Raw genomic sequence first — 22121 nt, forward strand, 5'->3', positions numbered from 1 at the left:
CTGCCTGAGTTGTGCCTTCAGGCACCTTCTGGTCCCACGTACACACCTTGAGTTTTAATCAGTGGTCTGCTCAGTTTCCCCATTGTTTAGTGTTGTGGGTTTCTTCAAAAAATAAGATGAAAATATTTTGGGAGATTGAAATAAATTCAAAACACAGAACAAAGGAAAGCCAAATGCAATTTAACTAAAGAGTTGTGTGTGAGAAAATAGTATGTAACTACGTGATTGCTGTGCAAACAGCTTCTGTCTTTTGTTAATGCTCTTGAACTCTTACACCCTTCAGTATTTTTTCCTCTTCTAACCAGAGCTTTTCTTCAGTGTTTGCTTTTAGTTCCTTGTCTGTTAACACTCCTATTCTGCATTTGTTTCCAAAATTTTGATGGAAGACCATATGCTTTTCATTTGAAAATCAAATGCCAGGGAAACAAAGCACCTCCAATGCTGCAACTGCTGTGTGTCCTAGGAGCACCCTCCCCTGTCACTCTTGCACTGGCAATCTCTACATCACCCCAGACCCTCCTCTGGAGCCATCCTAACCCAGATCCCTCCTCTTCCTCAGAATCCAGCCACTCCCACTCCCAGGCAATCTCTTCTGACTGGGGCTCCCACTCTGCCAGGCCTCCACTCCTGCAGATAACCCCACAGGCTGTGTGTGCTGCTTGCATGCTCTTGTGGCCCTTTGAATGTTTAGGGGCAATGCCTCCCTTTTTAGGCTCCATCCTCTTTGTCCGTGGTCTCTCTGAAGCTGCGGATGTCTGTTTCTCCTTTTACTTCCCTCCCATTCTTCAGTGGCAGTTTTTAAGTTTCCTCCCACTGTTCAAATTGCTCTGATCCATCCCCTTCTTACTCTTTCTTAATTTTCTTCTTCTTCCACACCTCCTCTTGTGGAAAAAAGTCTGCTTGTTTAGGTTTAATCACCACATGTAAGATATAAAACTTTCTAATATGCTCCTCTGCTTGCTGCATGCTGTGCCTTTCTGATTTCTCCTGCAGTACCATTTCAGTCACATGAAGCTAAAAATAAACATATTTCCCTCCTCCTCAGCCTTTTCCACTCAACCTGAACTGTGCTGAGAAGATTACAGAATAGGAAAAGCTACCATGGTTTCTGAAAACACTGACTTGTATTTCAAACAGTTGTAAGATCGCAAAGTTTCATAAAGGGGTCTAAAGAGAACAACAGAATTCTGCTTGAAGCCTCCAAATGATCTTTATGAAGTTTTTTGAAAAAAGTTAGAGAGCATCACTACAGCTGGTTAAGTCTCTCTTGAGCATGGTGACCAATGTTTGAATGGTCAGCCATTGACAAACAGAGATCAAGAATTTCCTGAAGAGCTATGGAAAAAACAAACATCAGGAATAAAATAGATCACCACAAAAACATCCTTTCAGAACACAGTAATGAAAAAGCACATCCTCTTTCCTGATCAAGTCAAAAACCTCCCTGATTTTCCATGCATTTGTGAATAGATATTTGTGTAGGGCACATTAGTAAAGGGAAGGGAGAGGGAGAAGGCAGGAAGGAGGGAGAGGAGAGGTGCCTGCATGTGAGCAGTAGTTCTTAGTTTGGTAAGCTGGGTATATATTTGCAAGATCCCACTTTCTCCATTTTTTCATTAAAAATCAAGGCTTGGACCATATAACTGAAGTTATTTCTACTGTAATTTTACTGTAATTTTGGAAGCATAATGTATCTTGCAGAAGTCAGGGAGGAAAAAGTAAAGTTACTTACCTTGTGTTTGTTTTTTTTTTTTTTTTTTTAATTGAGCTCTTGACCTCAGAGGACCTGTCCTGTCCTCATCTGCAAAGTCTTTCTGGCCCTGTCTGCATGTGCAGAAGCATACAGATCCAAATTCCTTCACCCACATCCTGAGGGTCCAGATACTACCCAGCGCAACCTGGAAACTGCTGCTGCCCTGGAAGCAATGTGCAGTAATCAATATAGATGGCTGCCTCTGTGCCCCTCGTTTTTCCTGTTTTCAGACGTGCTACATTTAAAATGTCCCATCTGAAATGCACTCTGTGCTTTCCACACCTGTCAGAAACGTTTGCTGCAATTTGGTTTTGGTTTTCCCTCCGTCAGACAGAGCAGAGCATGGAGAGCTGGAGCAGCACTTCACCTGGTCAGTTCCACAGAGGGAACAAGCAGAAATTAGGGCATGCTGAGAAAGCCCTGTGATATCTGACTTATGTTTGTTTGGTCGTGGCTTGTTTTGCACCATCTGTCTGCATAACACTGCTCCTGGCTGAGGAAAGCTGGCGCTGGATCCTTCTGTCATGCATGAATGTCAGTTCCCTTTCTAGCATGTTACCATGGCATCCTACCTCAGATAATTTAATAAGTTCGTACAAAATGGAGAAGAAAGGGATGTAAAAGGGACATGTTTATAGTCTGTTAACCCCTTCAAGAGAGAGATAAAAGGAATAAGAAATTACCTAGAGTGAAGATAAATTACTTTGAGGGAAGAATGACTGGAAAGCTGCCTGGTGGAAAGGGACCTGGGGGTATTGGTGGATAGCTGGCTGAATATGAGCCAGCAGTGTGCTCAGGTGGCCAAGAAGGCCAACAGCATCCTGGACTGTATCAGAAACAGCATGGCCAGCAGGACTAGGGAAGAGATCATCTCCCTGTACTTGGCTCTGGCGAAGTTGCATCTCTAACACTGTGTTCAGTTTTGGGCCTCTCACTACAAGGACATCGAGGTGCTGGAGCGTGTCCAGAGAAGGGCTACAAAGCTGGTGAGGTGTCTAGAGAACAGGACTTACGAAGAGCGTCTGAGGGAACTGGGTTTGTTCAGCCTAGAGAAAAGGGGGCTCAGGGGAGACTTTAACCCTCTCTACAGCTGTCTCAAAGGAGTTTGTAGCAGGATGGGGGTCGGTTGGTCTCTTCTCCCAAGCAACAAATGTTAGGACAAGAGGAAATGGCCTTAAGTTGTGCCAAGGGAGGTTTAGGTTGGATATTAGGAAAAATGTCTTCACTGAAAAGGTTATGAGGCATTGGAACAGGCTGCCCAGGGAAGTGGCTGAGTCACCATCCCTGGAGGTATTTAAAAGATGTGTGGATGTGGTGCTTAGGGACATGGTTTAGTGGTAGACTGGGAAGTGCTAGGTTAACAGTTGGCCTTGATGATCTTACAGGTCTTTTCCAACCTAAATGATTCTGTGTTTCTACTGTGGAGGAGTCTTGGTTGCTTCATTGCTGGTTCATGGAGATTGCAAACGAACTCATGCCCCTTCCCAGGTGCTGCAGTATGACAATACATCACCATAGATAAGGCTTGATGTGTTAGTAGCCTGGCCTTCTGCCCCCTGAAAGATGAAAAGTCAAGCCCTGAAAAGAAGTCAGGAAATGCAGGGTAACTGAACTATACTTTGTGCTCAAGCCTTCGTCCTGTTTTTTATTTTTATTTATTTATTTATTTAAGTTCTGTCTTTGCATTACACTCACCCCCAGAACAACACCTCTGGTCTTCCTGGAGAATCTGTGTTTGTCTGAGATTGTTAGAGGCAACCTCATTTCTAGAACAGCCTGGTTTGCTGGCGTTTTAGCTTGAACTGCTCACTTGTCTTACGTAACAAAGGCAACAGCTGAATCTTCACAGATGAGGCTGCACTAGAAAGTACTTAAAATAGCAGTAAAATCTCTCAGTGTGCACTTTAATTATTAAATTTTGTCCTGCTGCAGAGCAGAGTAATTTCTTTTTGGGATAATTGCCTTTTCAAAGCAATTTTTGCATTAAAGATTCACTGGCTTTGCAGAAGAAACTAGGTGCTTCTAAATGCTCCTTTATTAAAAATTTAGTCTGAGTCTTGTCTTTTCTCTTTTTACTTTTTACTTTCTCTCAGTGTAATTCACCCACAAAACAGTAGCCTTCATTCACTTCTAGCCTAGTGCCATCTCTTCCACGTTTGCTTTGAGAGTTTCACATGAAAGCAAAAAACAAATAAACAAAACAAAATAAAACAAAACAAACAAAAAAAAAACACATTTTTGTTGTTCAGCATTTATTTCTTCTAAACCAAGGCTGGCTGTGGGACAGCTTGGTTTGCTGCTCCACAGTCCAAACTGCCACACTGAAAGGGTTCCCTTCTTAATCAAGCACACTGACTTCACTGTACCCTTTCTTATTTGTGATGTTTCATGGCAAAAAAGAATTGTTATGGAAGAAAACTGATTAAATTTCCCTGTTCATGATTGAAAATACTGCAGCAATTCAAGCTTTTCTATATCAAGCAAGATGGATGTATTATTTCTTGAAGTCCATGGTCTGTCTTAGCCACTATTCATCATGTTGCTGCTGTTCTCACCAACTATTTTTTGCATGTCCCAAAGGAAGGAAGAGTTATGTAAAGGAAGTTAGAGAGATCACTACAACACTGGAAACTGAACTGGTCCTCCATATTCAGTGAGGAAACTCTTTAAAATAATCTTGGTGATTCCAGCTTGAGGAAATAGGTACACAACAAGCAGTTGTGTACCAGTGTCCTAGACATGTTTCAGCAGGGGAGAGTTCAACCAGAAAAGCATGTTAGACTAGCTACCATCTGTTAAAAGAAATCAAAGTCACTATTTCTATGTGCATCACCAATGCCACACTAGGACAGCTCAAGGTTTCCTGCTATCCCCATATCTAAGCAATTTAGAAATTAATGGAACTTTAATAGTGGGAGTTTGTCTTAAAAGAAAAAGTAGAGATGACATTGCATTAAGGACACTTGATTATAACTTCTGTCAGATCACTCTTTCTTGCTGCTTGTCCTGTTACTTTTCCATTGATTGAAATGGAGCTATTCCAGATTTTCAGTAATATAAACCAGATGAAAATTAACTCATTGACCAACTTCAAATGATGATAACTTCTTCCCATTTTTCTGCCCCCAGTCATGTTCCCCACCTGCAACCAGGGTAGGTGTAGCCTTCAGAAAAGAGTGAAGCTTCTGAGGGTAGCCTCTTGGATAAGGTGTTTAGATGGGGAAATAATGTTAAAAATTCAGCTGCATCACAGAGCCAGGATTAAGAAGTAGATTCAGTTATGATATTGCTGAACCTTCATATATTTGTACTCATGTGGTCAGCTAAAAATAAAAAAAAATGCTGAGAGAGAAATTGATCTCGTGACATTCTACCTGCCCTTTCCACACTGAAACATGGTTAAAAATATTTGTCTCCATCTAACTGAACCTGATCCAGCTTGCAGGTGCATATCTGGGTTTTCACTGAAGATCTCCCACCCTCCAAACAGGGAAGCAAGAAGAAAATAGAGTCTCCGAAGCTCTCCTTTGGGTCTGTCTCTTCCTGCAGTGGGCTGCATTATGTGCACAGCGCAGTCTGTCTTGCCCAGAACAGCTGTGGCTGTCATCCGCTAGTGTAGTGTTAAAATTAAGACTGATTGCGTTTTCATCCATCCAGTTATCTGCTGTCAGTCTCAAATGTGGCAAGCAATTGGTGCAGAGCTTTGGCCTGGAATTAACTGCTTTAACCTTGAATAAAGTGAGTAAATGTATATAATAGCAACTGGAGTTTGGTGACGACCAAACAACATTATCTGCAAAACACCGTTTCAGGTTCCAGCTGGCACCCCTCGAGGGGCAGCGACACAGTTGAGATCGACAGGAGGTTGGCAGTAAGTTAACTTCATGGGCTGAATTCTGGCCAAGGACCCAAATACCTGCACACTGTGTGAGTTATGAGTGTTGCCTTTCTCAGTAGCAAAGTGCTTTATGTTCCTAATTTCTTTTCATGCTTATCTATGATAGTTGTCAGTTTCTGAGCTAATTACAGCCTCTTTCTCGAAGGTTGTGGCCTTTTGTAGTCACAACACGTGTCCTCTTTCAACAAGGTGGGAATTCTTTCTTGTGACCTGTCTTGGTCTGCCCTGACACCTTCCTTTTCCTTGCATCTTCCACATGTCTCTTGGTACCTCCACATTCCCAGGGAGAAGCTGAGTTTTGCCCCAGGCCTCCGCGATCAGCTTTCCAGTGCGTTTCTTTCCAGCTCACGGCAAAGTAATGTTAAGATGCAGAAAGAAGCTGTTGTGACATTTAAATAGAGACTGGAGTGAGCAGATATTAGGCTCAGGCGCTCTCAGACTCAGGAGACAGATGGTTTTCGACTTTTGGCTTTCGGGTCTGTGGTTTGTGATCACCTCTACAAACAATTTGGCATCAGAAAACCTCTTATTTAGCGCTCCTCCGTGATGAAAGTTTCAGGCCTGTTGTCAGCACAAGGCATTTCTTCCCCTTAAGGGGAAGAAAGGGAGCAGTTTTTAGAAGCAGTTTTCTGTCTACATCATTTCTCGTCCTGCCCATGTCCCAGAACAATTTGGTGGGCCTGCGGCTACACTGAGCCATGCTCCCTGTCACCGTGCGAGTCCCACAGCATTGCCCGAGCCTGCCCAGCTCTCTCAAAGGTCCGTTGTCCACATGCAAAACAGAGGCCATAGAAGCTGCAAGAGGATCTGAGAAACTGCCTTATGGGGAGTGTGGGAAAACGAGAGGAGCTGAAGGTTATTTCCGTGCCTGGTCAGGCTGTTCATCATAACACAAAAGGCAGCAGACTGAGACCGTGAAGCAGGTCCTGGCCCACTGGAGAAAAATATGTGGCCTTTGGTATTGTTGTCATTTAATTATTTGTGTTACAGTACCACCAGGAGGCCCTGGCCTCTTCTGGAACGAGTCCACAGCTGGCAGTTTGTGCTCTGTCACATTCAGTGAGTACTCTGATGTAACATGGATCCAACTGGACTTTTAGCGCTGCTCCTTCTTCGTGTTGCCGGCACACACTATAACCCTGCAAGTGATTTCCCTTTAAGAAGGGTGAGTAGGCTGATTTAATTGCTAGTGGAGGAAATCTGATAACACAGAGTACAGAGCTATGTTTTCTGGCATATTCTTAAGACATGGGTATAAGGAGGTAGAAGGAAAGTAAAAATAGATTCTCTTTTTTTTAAGAGGTTTCGTGATCTAATGCATCTGGACAGTATAAGTTACTGTGTCTGGACTAAAGATTTATCCATACTTGTTTTTTGTGATACTTTCCTTGGTATTTTTAGTGGCTCCTATTCTTTGGTTCTTGTCATCATGATATTTGGTTGGACTTCTGGAGTATTTTGCTTTGCTTCATTTACTGTCTTTTGTTTAAGTTCATTTGCATTCTGAATACTTCAAAGTACTTTAAAAATGCTCATTAAGTATATCTTGGTACATCTTTGAGTAGTATTATTAATTCTGATGCAGGTTTTAGATAGCCCCATGGAATATCTTCACTGCACAATGCTAAGGATGGATCCTTTTCTTTCCTTCCCTTCTCCTCCTTCAGATTTACAGATCCTGACTCCTAAAGCCTATTCATTCAGCTCTTCTCTCTATCCTTAGGGTATTATAAAGAACTTGACAGGTGATTTATAAGTTAAAATTTAGATCTGCCTTTAAAAGAGTTATTAAACCTACAAAACAGAGATTATTATGCTGTAGGACCACTTTAAGAGCCCCTTTTTATTACCACTACAATGAGTAAGCCCTTTTTCATCGCTGTACAGTGGGATCAGAGGCAGTAGAAATAATAAACAGTTCTTATGGATAAAACTAAAGGAGAAATATTTTGGTGGTGAACCAGGAGTTAGTAAGTGAAACACTCTTTTGAACTGCTGAGAAATCTGTATGCAGCAATTTTGTGCTTGGGGTAGGAAGTGGAGAATGAAAATCATCATGTTAGTATCTTTCTCAAAGTACCATGAAATAAAGCAAGGAAAACCAAGGAAAAAAATTAAATGGAATTAACAGAAGTTACATAATGATGACCCAAGGAAGCAAATACATAATGAAGAAAAAATATTCTAGCTTTATGGTAATATTTGTTCATTTTTAAATGTTTCCCTTCTTATATCAGAGAGAAAAATAATATTTTCCCCAAATCATTTGCAATAAATGTTTGAACAAAAGTTGTAGATTAGCTGAAATCAGTTATCAGCTACTGAGTCAGAGACATGGACACTGCAGAACATCTTAGATAGCAAGGAAAAATACCAACATTTATGGTCATTTGGCTTTGTAATGACTCAGAGATGTTGAGCCTGTCCAAGCCTAAACAAAAGCTACAAACAGGAGGATTAAACTTGGCCTAAGAACCAAAATGAAGCTACCTACAATTCTCATGAAGGGGCCCAAGTTGAAGGACAGTTCTTCCTATTATTTTCTTCCAGCTCATACCCTGTTTCCTATCAGTTCTGCGCCAGAGAGCTCAATTAAATGATCTCAGTGAGACAGTCAGGATTCAGAATGCCATTTTCCAAGTGCAGCCTGCTTTGCAAGAAAACACAGACTATCATTAGTCCAGAGACTCAGCTGATCCTAATAGCCCCATATATACGCACTCCAGGAGAGCTGAATGTTACTTTTCCACCCTTGGGGGGCTGGGTCGGGGGGGGGGGGGGGGTGTGGTCCTGAGTCTATCCTTCAAATATTTCTATTTATATTTTTAGATATATTTCTATTTATATTTTATTTTCATTTCTGGCAGAACAAAAAGGTGAACAGGTTGGCTAGCTACCGCACCACCTCCTGCAGTGGTTGCAATTCATGAGCCATGTGCCAAGGTTGAGTAAAATCTGCACAGGATTCAAGTGTGAAAAAGCGCAGGGAAGGGGCGTGAGGCTGATCATTAATTCCCCAGCCTGACTTATCTTGTGTCCCTCAAGAGAGCAGTGTTTCCATACCACAGTAAGATGGAGCTTGCTGTCTTTGTTTTCACAGATTTTGGTAACGAGCAGGATTTGGGATGTGCAGTGGGGCCTTCGCCTCTGTAATTTACAATTTCCTATTGCCCTTCAAGGTGCAGTACCTGAGCTGTTGCCTGTGCTGGGTCTGTCCCCTGGGCTACAAGGTGATGGGGCAGGCTCTCTGGTCTCAGCTCTGCTATGGACAGATCCAACTGCATTTTGTGTCTAACTTCTGCATAGCGTCAGTGTTTAAAATAGCAAACTAAGAACATCTGTTTTCTCGTGAAGCTACCCCTTAAGTTGCCTGTGAGGAAAGGAGTCAGCTCTAAGAGGAGGTTTGGACGTAAAGGAGGGTAAAACTCACAGCCAGCTCACTCCTGAGCTGGGGCAGCTCTTAAACTGTGCAGGAAAGCAACATTAGGACAACCTGCCATACTGCCAGGCAGACATTTGGTATGCAAGTTTTTCACAACACAGGTGCTAGAATGTGCTTTGCTCTCTGCCACGCTGATGTTGGTAACATTATCTTGGACTTTGCAAGCTCAACTGGTATCAGATGGGAGCCTGCTGTTTTTCATTTATCTTTAGAACTTACGCCTCCCCCAGCCCAAGGATCTATGAATTCATTACATGTGATAATAATGTAATTATACATAAGAGTAACGTAATCATTTTTAGTTTAGTGCAAACTTTTTTTCTTTCTTTCTTTCTTTTTTTTTTTTTACTTCAGAGATTTTAAAGATTTTTGAAATGTTTTAAATGTTAACTATTATAAACATTCTTCGGTAATGAAAAAGCCCTGCCTAGGCCTAGATTACTTCTACCTGGTGCTCAGCAGAACTGAAGTCAGTGGCGCTCTGCCATTGAGGTCAGCACAGAAGCGCCGTTTGAAAAATGTGAAGCAATTGTGTGTTCCTGAAAAGCGTCTTTGGAGCTGGGGAGCAGTACGTTTCCTATCACTGATTCTTATCGTTGATTTAGTCTCATGTACAGGCAGCACAATTAATTTATCTGGAATGAAATTTTAATTTCAGTCATCAAAATGTTTTCATTCATCATTTCTTCGTTAATCCCTGAGAGCAGTGCCTGGGGAGGAGGGATGTGCCCTGCAGTCAGTTTTGGCTGCTTGCTGACTCCTTGCTTGGTGCAGGCTGAGGCTGCAGGTGAGGGGGGACTGCCAGTGCCACTGTCTGTGTGAGAGGCACATTTTTTTTTCCCATTCAGTCTGATGACTGAATGTAGGAGCTATGTAGCTTTGGCTCTGAATCTTCCTGTGTGCAGGGTGCGGAAAATTGTCCCTTGACTTCACCCTGCAGAGGTGTCCTAGAGCTGGCAGCTAGCCCACAGCATCAGGGAATAGATGTCAACGCCTGGATTCAGGTGTTCAGGGAATGACGTAAAGAAGTGCCAGCTTAGATGTACGCAAGTCAATGGGGGCGGATGGGATCCACCCGGGGGTACTGCGAGAACTGGCAGAAGAGCTGGCCAAGCCGCTTTTCATCATTTATTAGCAGTACTGGCTATCAGGGGAGGTCCCAGTCGACTGGCGGCTAGCAAATGTGATGCCCATCTACAAGAAGGGCCGGAAGGTAGACCCAGGAAACTATAAGCCTGTTAGTTTGAACTCAGTGGCAGGGAAGCTCATGGAGCAGATTATCTTGAGTGTCATCATGCGGCACTTGCAGGGCAACCAGGCGATCAGGCCCAGTCAGCATGGGTTTATGAAAGGCAGGTCCTGCTTGAAGAACCTGATCTCCTTCTATGACAAAGTGACGCGCTTAGTGGATGAGGGAAAGGCTGCGGATGTGGTCTACCTCGACTTCAGTAAGGCTGTTTCCCACAGCATTCTCATCGAGAAACTGGCTGTTCTTGGCTTAGACTGGCATACACTTTGTTGGGTTAGAAACTGGCTAGGTAGCCGGGCCCAAAGAGTTGTGGTGAATGGAGTTAAATCCGTTTGGAAGCTGGTCACTAGTGGAGTCCCCCAGGGCTCAGTACTGGGGCCAGTTCTCTTTAATATCTTTATCGATGATCTGGATGAGGGGATCGAGTGCACCCTTAAAAGTCTGCAGGTGACACCAAGTTAGGAGCATGTGTCAATCTACTTGAGGGTAGGAAGGCTCTGCAGGAGGATCTGGATAGGCTGGACCGATGGGCTGAGGCCAACTGTATGAAGTTCAACAAGGCCAAGTGCCGGGTCCTGCACCTGGGGCGCAACAACCCCAAGCAGTGCTACAGGCTGGGAGATGGGTGGTTAGAAAGCTGCCTGGCAGAGAAGGACCTGGGAGTATTGGTTGATAGTTGGCTGAATAAGAGCCAGCAATGTGTTCAGGTGGCCAAGAAGGCCAACAGCATCGTGGCTTGCATAAGAAATAGTGTGGCCAGCAGGGCTAGGGAAGTGATTGTCCCCCTGTACTCGGCTCTGGTGAGGCCACACCTCCAGTACTGTGTTCAGTTTTGGGCCCCTCACTCCAGGAAGGACATCGAGGTGCTCGAGTGAATCCAGAGAAGGGCAATGAAGCTGGTGAGGGGTCTGGAGAACAAGTCTTACGAGGAGCAGCTGAGGGAGCTGGGGTTGTTTAGCCTGGAGAAGAGGAGGCTCAGGGGCAACCTTATCGCACCCTACAGGTATCTTAAAGGAGGCTGTAGCGAGGTGGGGGTTGGTCTATTCTCCCACATGCCTGGTGACAGGACGAGGGGGAATGGGCTAAAGTTGCACCAGGGGAGGTTTAGGTTGGATGTTAGGAAGAACTTCTTTACCAAAAGGGTTGTTAGGCATTGGAATAGGCTGCCGAGGGAAGTGGTTGAGTCAGCATCCCTGGAGGTCTTTAAAAGACGTTTAGATGTAGAGCTTAGTGATGTGGTTTAGTGAAGGACTTGTTAGTGTTAGGTCAGAGGTTGGACTAGGTGATCTTGGAGGTCTCTTCCAACCTAGATGATTCTGTGATTCTCAGATGCTTGGCAGTGGCTGCTAACCCCTCTGCTGCACAGGGAGAGGGGCACTGCTGGGCCACTGGCTCCCGGGTGCTGGGGGCTAGGACCAAAAGGAAGGTACCAAACTCGCCCTATTTCTGCCATACCTGCTGGAGTGTGATGGACTACAGGTCACAGAGAGCCTTTCATCAAACACGTCAACCTGATGCCACATTTCTAATAGTTTATTTTGCAGAAACCATATCATCCCTCATGCTCAGAAAACTATTCAAGTGACTGTTTTCCCCAAGCCACCCCCATTCGGTTTGCTATCAGTTTCATTATTAAACATTTATATAAGCACTGTAACATTTTATAGTGTTTGACAGAGATTTTTCAAGTCTGCCTAATTAGCATAGGCCCTGCCACATGGAATATACTTTTATTATTATCCATTCATGGCCTTGTTATTCAGAAGAGGCTCTCTTGTGAATGGAAACGTGCATTACTGCACTTCAGGCTAATAAGTGTGACATAAAATATGACACACAAAATTAACAACTGCACGACAGGATCCAGCAATTGGGGGTGATGTGCATATGGTCACACTGAGACTCTGCTTGTTTGCATCATTGCTTTTCTCCCTTACTGCTTTATTAAAAGTCCGAGAGAAAAATATTGGGAGAAGAAGGAGGGGGAGAAAAAAAGAAAAAATCTATCTTGGCATAAATAGGTTTGACTCAACAATGCAACATTTGTCGGCAGCCTTTTCCACAAGCCTGTTCTCCAATGAGGAGAGCACAAAACAAGTGATTGAAAAGTCAGTTCATGTCCTTACAGCATTCTTGGAAAGAATCTTAAGGAAAAAATAAAGGGGAGGGGGGGAGAAGAATAATAATGAGAAGTTATGGTTGTAAAATGAAGTGTGCTTTATGTTTGTGTGTGTCCAGTGCCAAAGCAGAGCTTGCCAAACAGAGATGCAGTCCTCTGCCCCAGTTGTCCCATCCAAAGATCAGTGGCCTGTTTTCTTTTTTCCTCTCTCTCTGTCCATTCCTGTCTGCTGTGATGTTGTGAAATCATACTGAATGCAAAACTATTAAGAACATTGGCAACTTTTGGAGCTCTCAAACAATAAATTATGAATAAGGACCATAAAACAAGTCACTATTCGTCTATTAAATGCACATGCACAAACCTCTCCAGCTGTTCTGCCAGTGTTGGCTGATAAGCAGTTGGATATACCTGGCGCTCCTAAAATCTGTATCCTGGAGAGATCAAAAGGAGCCTCTAGCAGGGGTGCTGGCTCTCCCGTGGTGTTTTGCACCACAGGACGGATCTTCCTGGCTTTGGGCTCATCCCCAGGCCTTTGGTTCTTTACCTCAGGCCTGGAAGAGAACAGAGAACATCACACCTTGGCCAGCAAATCAATGCCTTTCCCCAGCAGCACAAATGTGTATGGACTCTTTGGACAAGTATGGGCTGGAAAATGTGCAACTTCCAAATATTAAGGTATGAACAAGCCAGGCTGGGGGTAAGGAAGAAAGGGTAGAAGGGGTGTTTCTGAAACCAAGTGGAGAAACTGAGGTAGCTGGTGGCTGCTTTTTGACACAGATGAAAGACCCGTGTAACATGCTGCAGTCATTTCATTTGTCCCCATTCAAAATTACAATATTGTAATAAAAACAAGCAACAACAACAACAAAAACACAACAAAATACTGAATGTTTAGAATTTCCTTTCTCTGCCTTACCTTACAAGCACTGCTGTTCTCTCCATCCTGCCCATCCTATAAGGCTTATGCTGAGCCTCGCCTAGAAAGCCATAGCCCTATCCTTATCCTAATTGCTTTTCCTTCCACTACAAATACTGAGGATACTTGTCTATTCTTAAGGAGAGGCCTGACTCCAAATCCAGATTTAGGTCCTTAAATGCCTGGACTTGCCTGTATTGTTGCAAAGCTGTTGCTCTCACTGTGTGGGAGGCATGTTGGGGACACCAGCACCTTAGAAATAGTGAGACCAACCATGGACTCAAGATGCTCAGCTTCAATACTGCATTTGGACTGCTTTGCACAGCTGCTACTCTTCAATGATATCACTCAGTACCCTAGTTTTGCCCTTTATAACATACTGTGGCTTTGAAAAAGGAAAAGAAAAGGAAGAAAATATTGTGCTTCAGTGTGTGTATTGATCTGCAACTATGCCAGGAAGCTATTTCATTTCCCCCTGTTGCAAGCAGTGCAGCTGCCCAAATGTTTCGGTTCATTGTGAAACCTTTTTTTCACTGATTCTTCTTCAGTAAAGTAAGTTGTCACTCCTGAGGCAGAGAACAGGCTTTGGTTGAATCTGAGTATCACAAAGCCCGAACCCTGGTTCTTGCTCATACGGAGGTGGCTAGGATGGCTGCTGCAGGCCTTGACAGTAATTTGCAAGGACACTGAGCATTTGGTCTGGAAACATCTGGCCGGCGGTGTTCAGACTGCAGTGCTCTGCTGATGTGAAGAAATTTTGTGTGAGCCTTCACACAAGGAAGGTATTATTCATACTGTTGCATCTTCTCTAACAAAAGAAGGGGGATTAAAGTAAACCTTCCTCTTTAAAACATCCTGAAGGAAAATATTTGTTGAGAGAATATATGGTGAGCTGTCAGGGTGCATAAGACAGTTGAGCGTAGACAATGGGAGATTAACATGTGTAACAGAGTCAGTCAAAAACAACTTGAAAATGATGCAGGTTGGCCATTGCTGCATTCAAATGTCATCATTTATAGTGGTCTCCATTTTTTATATAAATTGATGGACTGCTGGGAAGATATGCATTTTTTTTTGCATCGAGTTAATTCAGTCTGTGTACGTGCATATATTAGGTGCAATGTGGTTATGGTGTCTGAATGTATAGGTGGCAGCATGCATATACATAAATTTAGATGATTTATGGATCCTGATTATTATTTTTTCTTTCTTTTTTTTTTTTTTTTGTGACCACAAATGACAGAAAATGTCCCCTGGCAAGGAAATAACCTTGCTAATTTAACTGCATCAGCTAGCATATGGATCAGTCTTCCCCTCATGGGGCAGCGGCTTTGTGTTTTTAGTGAACATGCATTCCTCAGCAGCCAAGGAGACACAGCCCTTTCTTTGCTCATGTCTTCCACATGTTCCTGAAGGATATTTAATGACATTTGAGTGTTTCTAATACTGCTTAAAATGAACCACGATGATTGCAGTTTCCCAGGCTTGTGAGTAAGGAAGCAGTGAGGAGAGAGGAGGACGTAAAGAGGCATGAGCAGAGCTAGGACAGTTGCTTGTGACCACATGGTATATTCAGTAAAGTTTTTCAAAGCTATTGTTTAAACAGAAAAATAAGTAAAACTGTCGTCATCCAGGGTGCCTCTTGCAGATATGGTATCAGCGAGAAAGGACTTAAACAAGACATCACAGTCTGCACATCAGCAGTGGCAGCTGTGCAGTGCTGACAGAGGCTGCCTTTTGAAAAGAACACATTATTCCATGAAATGGGTTTGATCTGACAGAGCTGTCATCAAGCAAGAACCCCCTTTGCGCTACCAACCTGGACCCAAAAATGGACACCAAGTGGCTCATCCCTCTCCATGCTGGGAGCTGCAGAGAGGCTGCTACAAACAGCTGGGTTTCGACGTAACGTTACAGACCATTTCCCAAGATCCATACACCGCTGGTGGACAGACACCCAGATGGACTGGAGATGCTGCAGATGCAGAAACCATGTTTGAGATCTGTCTTGTCCGGACTCTTTGGTAGGGAGGAGATGCTTCAGACTCTGCCAGCTTCAGGCTGGTTCAGTGCACAAGCTGTTGTGCACAGAGGTGTCTGAACACAGGCAGCACTCCAGTGCTTCTCTCTTGGTGCTTTTTCACCCTTAAATACCAACTCCATGATCCACTATTCTTCCAAGGCCTCGGATGTGGCCCAGGTTACTGGGGATCTTCATTGCCTGTTGCGTCTCAAAAGGACCGCAGAAATCTAGCCTGAAGAATGAGATTTTTATTCAGAGAGAGAGCTTTCTTGGTATCCTGTCTCTTACAAAGAATTTGCTCCCACAGGGTGTGAACACTGCCATCTCACTACCTATGGATAGAAACTCAGGCCGTTGCTCAGAGCCATCGTCCTCCTCTGGCTGGTGATACAGGCTATGTCCATAAGAAAAATCGCGGTGGTACTTCTGTACTTTATTTACAGGCACAGTCAGACAAGTACTTGCAGTACAGTTCAAGCTGTTTCAGATGTTTCTACTCTTTTAATTAAGAAAACATAACTTACTCTTTGAGCAATTTTAGCCCATTTCAATGAATAAACAAATAAAGGAAGAAATTTACCTTCAGCATTACCACCTTCACAGATATCCATGAGGACTTCTTCAACCAGTTATATCTCAAGCACTTACCTGTGTGTACTCAACACTGTTTACCTTGTGATGATCCTAGAGAAAGAAAGGGAGATGGTAATGAAGGAAAGGAAAAGGTTAAACAGAGCAGCTGCAGTCTGGCAAAGGGAGTTGCTGGGCTTGCCAAGTCAGTCTCTTTTGTTTCTCTGTTTCTTTATGCCTTGCAAACTGTCCCAGTAGAGAAGAATTAGGGAAAAATATCCTAAACTTCCTGAGAAACTCTCAGTGAAATTTGTTCCTAGATTTAGGTAAAGGTTTACTTGCATATAATTGCATATTCAGAGGACAGGAGAAGAGGGAAGTTTGTATTGAGAGGTACAAAGAGAGGGGGTGTGTGTGCATATACATGCATATATATGTGTGTGTGTATGCAACGTATGTGTCAATAACTATGGGAAATGGTTAAGAACATTTGATGCTTTTTGCTATTACTGTGTGGTTGGTAATTTAATAAAATGCTACTTGATGTTTATCCTGACAAAAATTCGGAGTGAGTCTCCAATGAACGTGGGTGTGTTTGGCTATTTGGATATATGGTCTGAAATGTGTGAAAAGTTTTATTAGACATACTCACTTTAAAATAAATAATTAAAATAAATAAATAAATAAACAAGGGAAGGACTGCTCCTTCCATTTAAATGCAGTGTCCTGTAGTTTTTCAGGCTCTCCTACACCAGCCTGGCTAGCCACAAGCCTGCCCCAGGCCTTAAAACCATTAAGAGTAATTAAATACTTACAGTGCCGGACTCCAGTGGTCCCCTGAGAGCAGCCAGCCAATTTACAACCCACATATATTCCTGTGGAAAACAGCCTGTGGTTGCAGAACCTGCTGGCAACAGGCTCCCCCAGATGTTAATTAATGCTGCAAGTCTGCATTGTGGCTGCTGACAAAGAAACCCCCGTTCTGAACTCTGGCCTGGGATGTGGCCTGAGCACAGCAGCTTCTGGAAAGGCATCAGGTGCCACGCTGCACTGTTTTATTTCTAACGTGATGACCTGTTACATTAGGGCTGGTGGAAAACGTGCCATTTGTGTTGCTGTTGTCACACGTAGCGTCACCGTATCATAATGGTGTGGATGCTTCTTTCACAGCCCCATATGAAGGCAACCAGCGGTAGGAAGGCTTTTGCAGGTGCCTGAGCTGGTGCTGCGTTGGCACAGTGGGTTGGTGAGGGCTAGCCCCCTCTCCCTGGCCTCAGGACCACTCGTACCAGCAGACAGCATTGCTGGTATTCGCTTTTAAGGTGACGAGGCAGGGTGTGCTCACGGGGTGGGAAGCCTCGGTTGTCATCACGTCAAGGCTGCTGCCAAGCAGGCTCTCACACCCCTTTGAAGCCCTGCTGATGGTGCTCAGGCAGCTCCACGCAGGCAGGATTAGGGGGACAAGCGCCTAAAGAAGGAGCAACAGAAGGGATTGATGCCTGTCTGTTTCTGTTGCATGTGTCCAGCAATGTTTTCACTGGTGCATGGCAGCAGTGGGGGCCTGGTGCTGTCTGCTGCAATTTCTTCAGGTCTTGGCTTGCAGAGTGGTGGTGAAACTGTGCGTTCTGCAGCCCATGAGGAAGGGTGTTCCCAGAACTGCTTTTTAAAGCAGATACAATGAGAAATATTGGACAAAGATGTGTGTCCAGCACGTTTTAGAAACACTTTAAGTAATAATATTCCCTCATCGTATGCTGGGTGTTTCCAGATGTCTGAGGGTGATCTCTGCTCTCAAATGTATGATTTCAGGAATTGAATGCTGATGGAAGTTTGAGGGCTGCAATAGATCTATTACTGCTGTTTCCAGCATGTCACTTCGAGATCACATCATGCACAAGACATCAAGCATGCAAACACATCATTTTGGCAGTGTTGTTCATGGGCAAAGGATAAGAAAGAAAGAATGCCTTAAATGAAGTACAGAAATGAGAGAACAAAAGCTACTTCCTCTTCCTGAAAATATTCCAGTCCGTCTATTTGTTTTCACACTAGTCAGGTATTGCTGGTAAATTAATCTGCATGCTCCACAGTAAATCTGATACAGAAAATCCAGATCTGCAGAGGACAAATACCAGTCCTGGTATGAAGGCTTAAAATACATTTTGTGTGTTTTATCTAGCAGAATTTAGAAACATGTTTTTGGAAAGATTTAGGTAGTTTTTAATTCAGATGGCTAACTTCCGAGCACATCTTCTGATTACTGAGAAATAATACCTAAATTGAGAGACATAACCCCCCCCCTCCCCCATATAGTTTGAAAAAATGAAGGAGACATTTCTGAACATTTTGTGCCTAGCACATCATAAGCATATTTTTATATACCAGGTTGTGAAGAAGAAGTGAAATAAAACATCTGCATTTAATAAGAATTTGGGTCTGTTTTGGTTCTTTGGCAACTATAATTTGAATATAGCTCCCAGGTATTCCCACTCCTTTTCCAATAATACCTTCTTGAGATAAGTTTCCCACTGCAAGAATTCCATTTTATTAAGTTCTGTGAAGGTGGAGGCCTGGCTCTTCAGTAGCACTGATATAAAACCTTGTTACAGAAGGCCATAGCCAGCAGCACCTCTGAAGATGGTATTAGAGAGCCAGTTTCAGTTTGCTCATTTTTTCACATGTTCTCCATTTGGCAGAGGGATAGCAGAGCATTTCATTTTTCTGCAGGAAGAACATTTATGGAAAGATTTCTGTTTCTGATTGCATTTGTCATACGCTCAGTTCTGTTCTGGCTATAGTCAGTGTCAGGCACCTTACAGCAGCTTGCCGAAGTGCTCTCCAGGGCAGTCATGGACCTCGCAAGACCAGCATCCCACCCAGCTTCTGCCAGTGCCTCCCAGAGTACCTGTGCAAGCATGCCTGGTGGCATGCTCATCCCTCAGGCATCGTGGGTGTGCGTGATGCCCCAGTTAGAGCTGATACTGCGTGTTGCCACACAGTCTGGGAAATGGGCATCGTGCCCAGGAGAATGGCTCTCATGTTGTCCTTCTTCTATTGCACAGATGTCCCCACCAACACAAACTGTGTTCTCCTCCAGTTGGATAAACCCATGAATGCTGTTCTTAGCGTCACATATGTGCTCAGGTCCTGTTCACATCAGCTGGACCTTATTTTCATCTCATTGTCTAGGTGCAGGCAGTCTGTCAGCCCAGCGAGTAGGTGGCTTGAGCTGCTCATCAGTCTTGAACCAGGTCCATAACAGCATAAACGTGGCCTAAGGTCTGTCCTGATCCTGCTGTCAATGAGGTGACTATAATGTTTTATATGTGATATAAGTGTGTAAAACCAAAGTTATATTTTATGGAGAAGAAGCTGAAGTGGCTGTTATTGAAGCAGAGCTGAGAAGCAGTGAACAAGCTTTGGACTTCAGTTATATAGGGTAAGGGATATAGGGTAAGGGACTACAACTGAGATTGTCATAACATCTGCCTCTGTTTGGGAAGAGAAGGGCCCAAGGAACAGAGCAGCAGAACAACATACCATTGTCCTGGAAGTTATCCGTAGTGGGTAGGGGATCATCCGAAAAAGATTTGACACAACAAGGTCAGAATCGATGTAATACCTGAGAACAAGATCACATCATCGGTCATTTACACAAAAACTGGTTAAGTAGTCTTGAAGTCATGAGAACTGGCAGTGTATTTTTACCAGAGATGAGTTGAATTGAAATGACTTCTGTAGGCCAAGTTAGAAAGCTGGGGTGGTAGAAGCGGCAGATTTTGGAAGGACATGCTGTTTCAGGCTAAAAGCAAATTTCTCCAGATCCTTTTCCAGAAATGAAAACTGAACCCAAAGCTCTGAGCTGTTTGTTGAGGACTGATACACTTTTTGTAGTTTTCAACAGAGTGGGCAGCAAAAACTTCTTTGTTGAGTGGGTAGGTGGCATTCTTGTTTGTGTTGCAAACTGCATTGTTGTCAGAGTACATATATTCAAACTATGGGTAGGGTGCTTTTGGCTAGAGTTGTGAGAAGGATGCTTTGCAGGCTTGTTTGGCATAATCAATTGAAATTACTAAAAATGAGCTGCACAGCTAAGGCTTTTTCCACTGTTTGGGATTTCTGTATCACTTGCTCGTTTGAGGTGCGTGTAAAAATAGGAGATGCTGAGCTGTTGTAAGAAGGCCTCTTTTTGAAGTGGCTATGTGGGTTTTAATAGGAGACAAAACTGGTTTATAGTCATGGTCCTGAGCCCTGAAACTTCTCCTGACCTGCCATGGCAGTAGTTTGAATTTGAATCATACCTCCTTCTTCATGCGGGGCCCCAGCTCCCATCTGAGTGCTCAGAACCTTGCTTGAAAGAGGACAAAATTTAGCCCTGGTAACAAACCCAGGATTATACAAGTCTGTCTCAGAACTGGAATTTCTGTCTCAGAACTGGAATTTCTGTGTCTTAGATCATAACCGTAACCCCCCTGGAAAATCCATTTAACTTTAAAAGCAATTATGGTGATGCTACCTTAAATTGCATGTGTTATGAAGCAAATAGCAGGAAGTGAGGCAAAGTTTATGCTTTTGGCACTGCAGTGCAGAAGAAGCAGACAATTATTTAGCAGAACGACACCCACAGAGGTCTTATCCACTCTTTGTGCCTGGTAAAATTGGTGGGTAAGAGGTTTTTCTGGAAAACTTCTAAGTTTCTGGAATGCCTAAGGCAGCCGGTGAATGTCTCATGGCTCAGCACTAAAATTCTGTTGTGGACTCTCAGATGTTGTCCTTAACTTGCCAATACAGATCTCCGTGTGTGTCACTGGTGCATTAGTCTTAAAGTTAAAAAATAATGCTAAAGTTTTTGTAGGATTGAATCTTACTGGTAACTAATTGTTTAAAAATAATTGTGTGGTCTTTGAGTAAACAATGACCTCAGAAAAGTATTCAAAGTCCTTTTAAAATGTCCTTAGAAATGAAATGAAGTATGAAAGGTAGATCTGTGGTAAAAACCTAAGACATCAGGAATCATGGGAGCAAGCAAAAAGCCTCCTTTTATTCTTTTTTTTTGAGGCATATCTGTGTTTTTTACATATTAGCATGCCTCAGGCAGGGCTAAATGTTTCATGTAACGTGATGGCCCTGGAAAACGTGCTGCAGTTTTGGGATAAATCCTGACGGGGGGTTGTGAATCTGTAAGGAACCTGTGTATCTGTAAGTAAAGGAACCATTTCTCTAAGCCACAGAATGCTGAAATGTTCTGTATTACTGCAAGGACCACTTAGTGCAAAGCCTGTTCTGCTCCAGCAAAATGAACAGGATTTCTGTTATTCCAAGGTAATAGTAAGACTGAAGAAACCACTGTATGTGAGGAACTGACTTTCTTGTTTTGCTGGTTTTGCAGGTTTTTTGCTTGTTTGGAAGTTCTGTGTTGCCATCTATGAACTTTCTGTTACTGATGCTGGAGCCAAGAGCAGGTCACCTGCCTCCCCTGACTCTCCCTGAACAAGAAGAGTATTATAGCCCTCTGCAGGAGTGCCTCAACAGCTCAGGTTATCTTATTGCAGCAAAAGAGGCGTATTTTTAGTTACTGTTTCATATAACATAATGCTTTTGAATAGGGGGAACACTTAAGTGAGTGATTGTATTAGAGCAGCTGTAATTCTGGTCAAGTTGAACAACTGGAAAAAATGAAAGACAGTGTGTTTGGGGGGGGGAGGGGTTAGTGTTAACCTGTGGCAAATGCACTTTCATTGTTGTTGTTCTTTAACACCCATGTGTTTGCGTTGTAGATCAAGGCGTCACTTAACAAAAGTGTTTTTCAGGCAAGACGAATATTGTCAGTCAACCGTTTCCATGTGCTTATAACTTTGGCCTGGGGGTGAAATATCAGATCATTTCCTTAAGAGGTGACAAAGAAAATCTGGCTGGGATCAAACACCAAGATAAGGTTCTTGGTGGGAGGACATAGGGAGTGATAACCTTATGTGGAATTCATGAATGAACCTTTACGAGACTGACGTAGGTTGGCATGATAGAGCATGTTGGGATCATTTTGTGACTCACTTGTGGACACAATGTCGTTTATGTCTTTCTGCACCAAATGCGCTGCATAGCCACTGAGACTACAACATTGTTTCAGCGATGCAGTTAGTCCCCTGCT

At 43.4% G+C, this 22121-nt stretch overlaps 1 protein-coding gene across 14 annotated transcripts in view; it reads left to right on the plus strand.

Annotated features, from left to right (window-relative positions):
- The window catches only part of LMNTD1 (lamin tail domain containing 1), a 207979-nt gene that overhangs the window by 115291 nt on the left and 70567 nt on the right, over positions 1-22121 (plus strand). For 3 of the 14 annotated variants that reach the window (XM_067000536.1, XM_067000540.1, XM_067000533.1), the window contains one exon: positions 21363-21510. The exons of 10 other annotated variants lie outside the window; for them this stretch is intronic. The gene's annotated coding sequence lies outside the window, so the exon portion shown is untranslated. Of the gene's footprint in view, positions 1-19162; positions 19280-21362; positions 21511-22121 lie in introns of all 14 variants that reach the window. One more of the 14 variants, XM_067000526.1, reaches the window with a different exon arrangement.

The sequence above is a fragment of the Anser cygnoides genome, chromosome 1 (genome assembly GCF_040182565.1).
Source record: "Anser cygnoides isolate HZ-2024a breed goose chromosome 1, Taihu_goose_T2T_genome, whole genome shotgun sequence".
Classification (NCBI taxonomy): domain Eukaryota; kingdom Metazoa; phylum Chordata; class Aves; order Anseriformes; family Anatidae; genus Anser; species Anser cygnoides.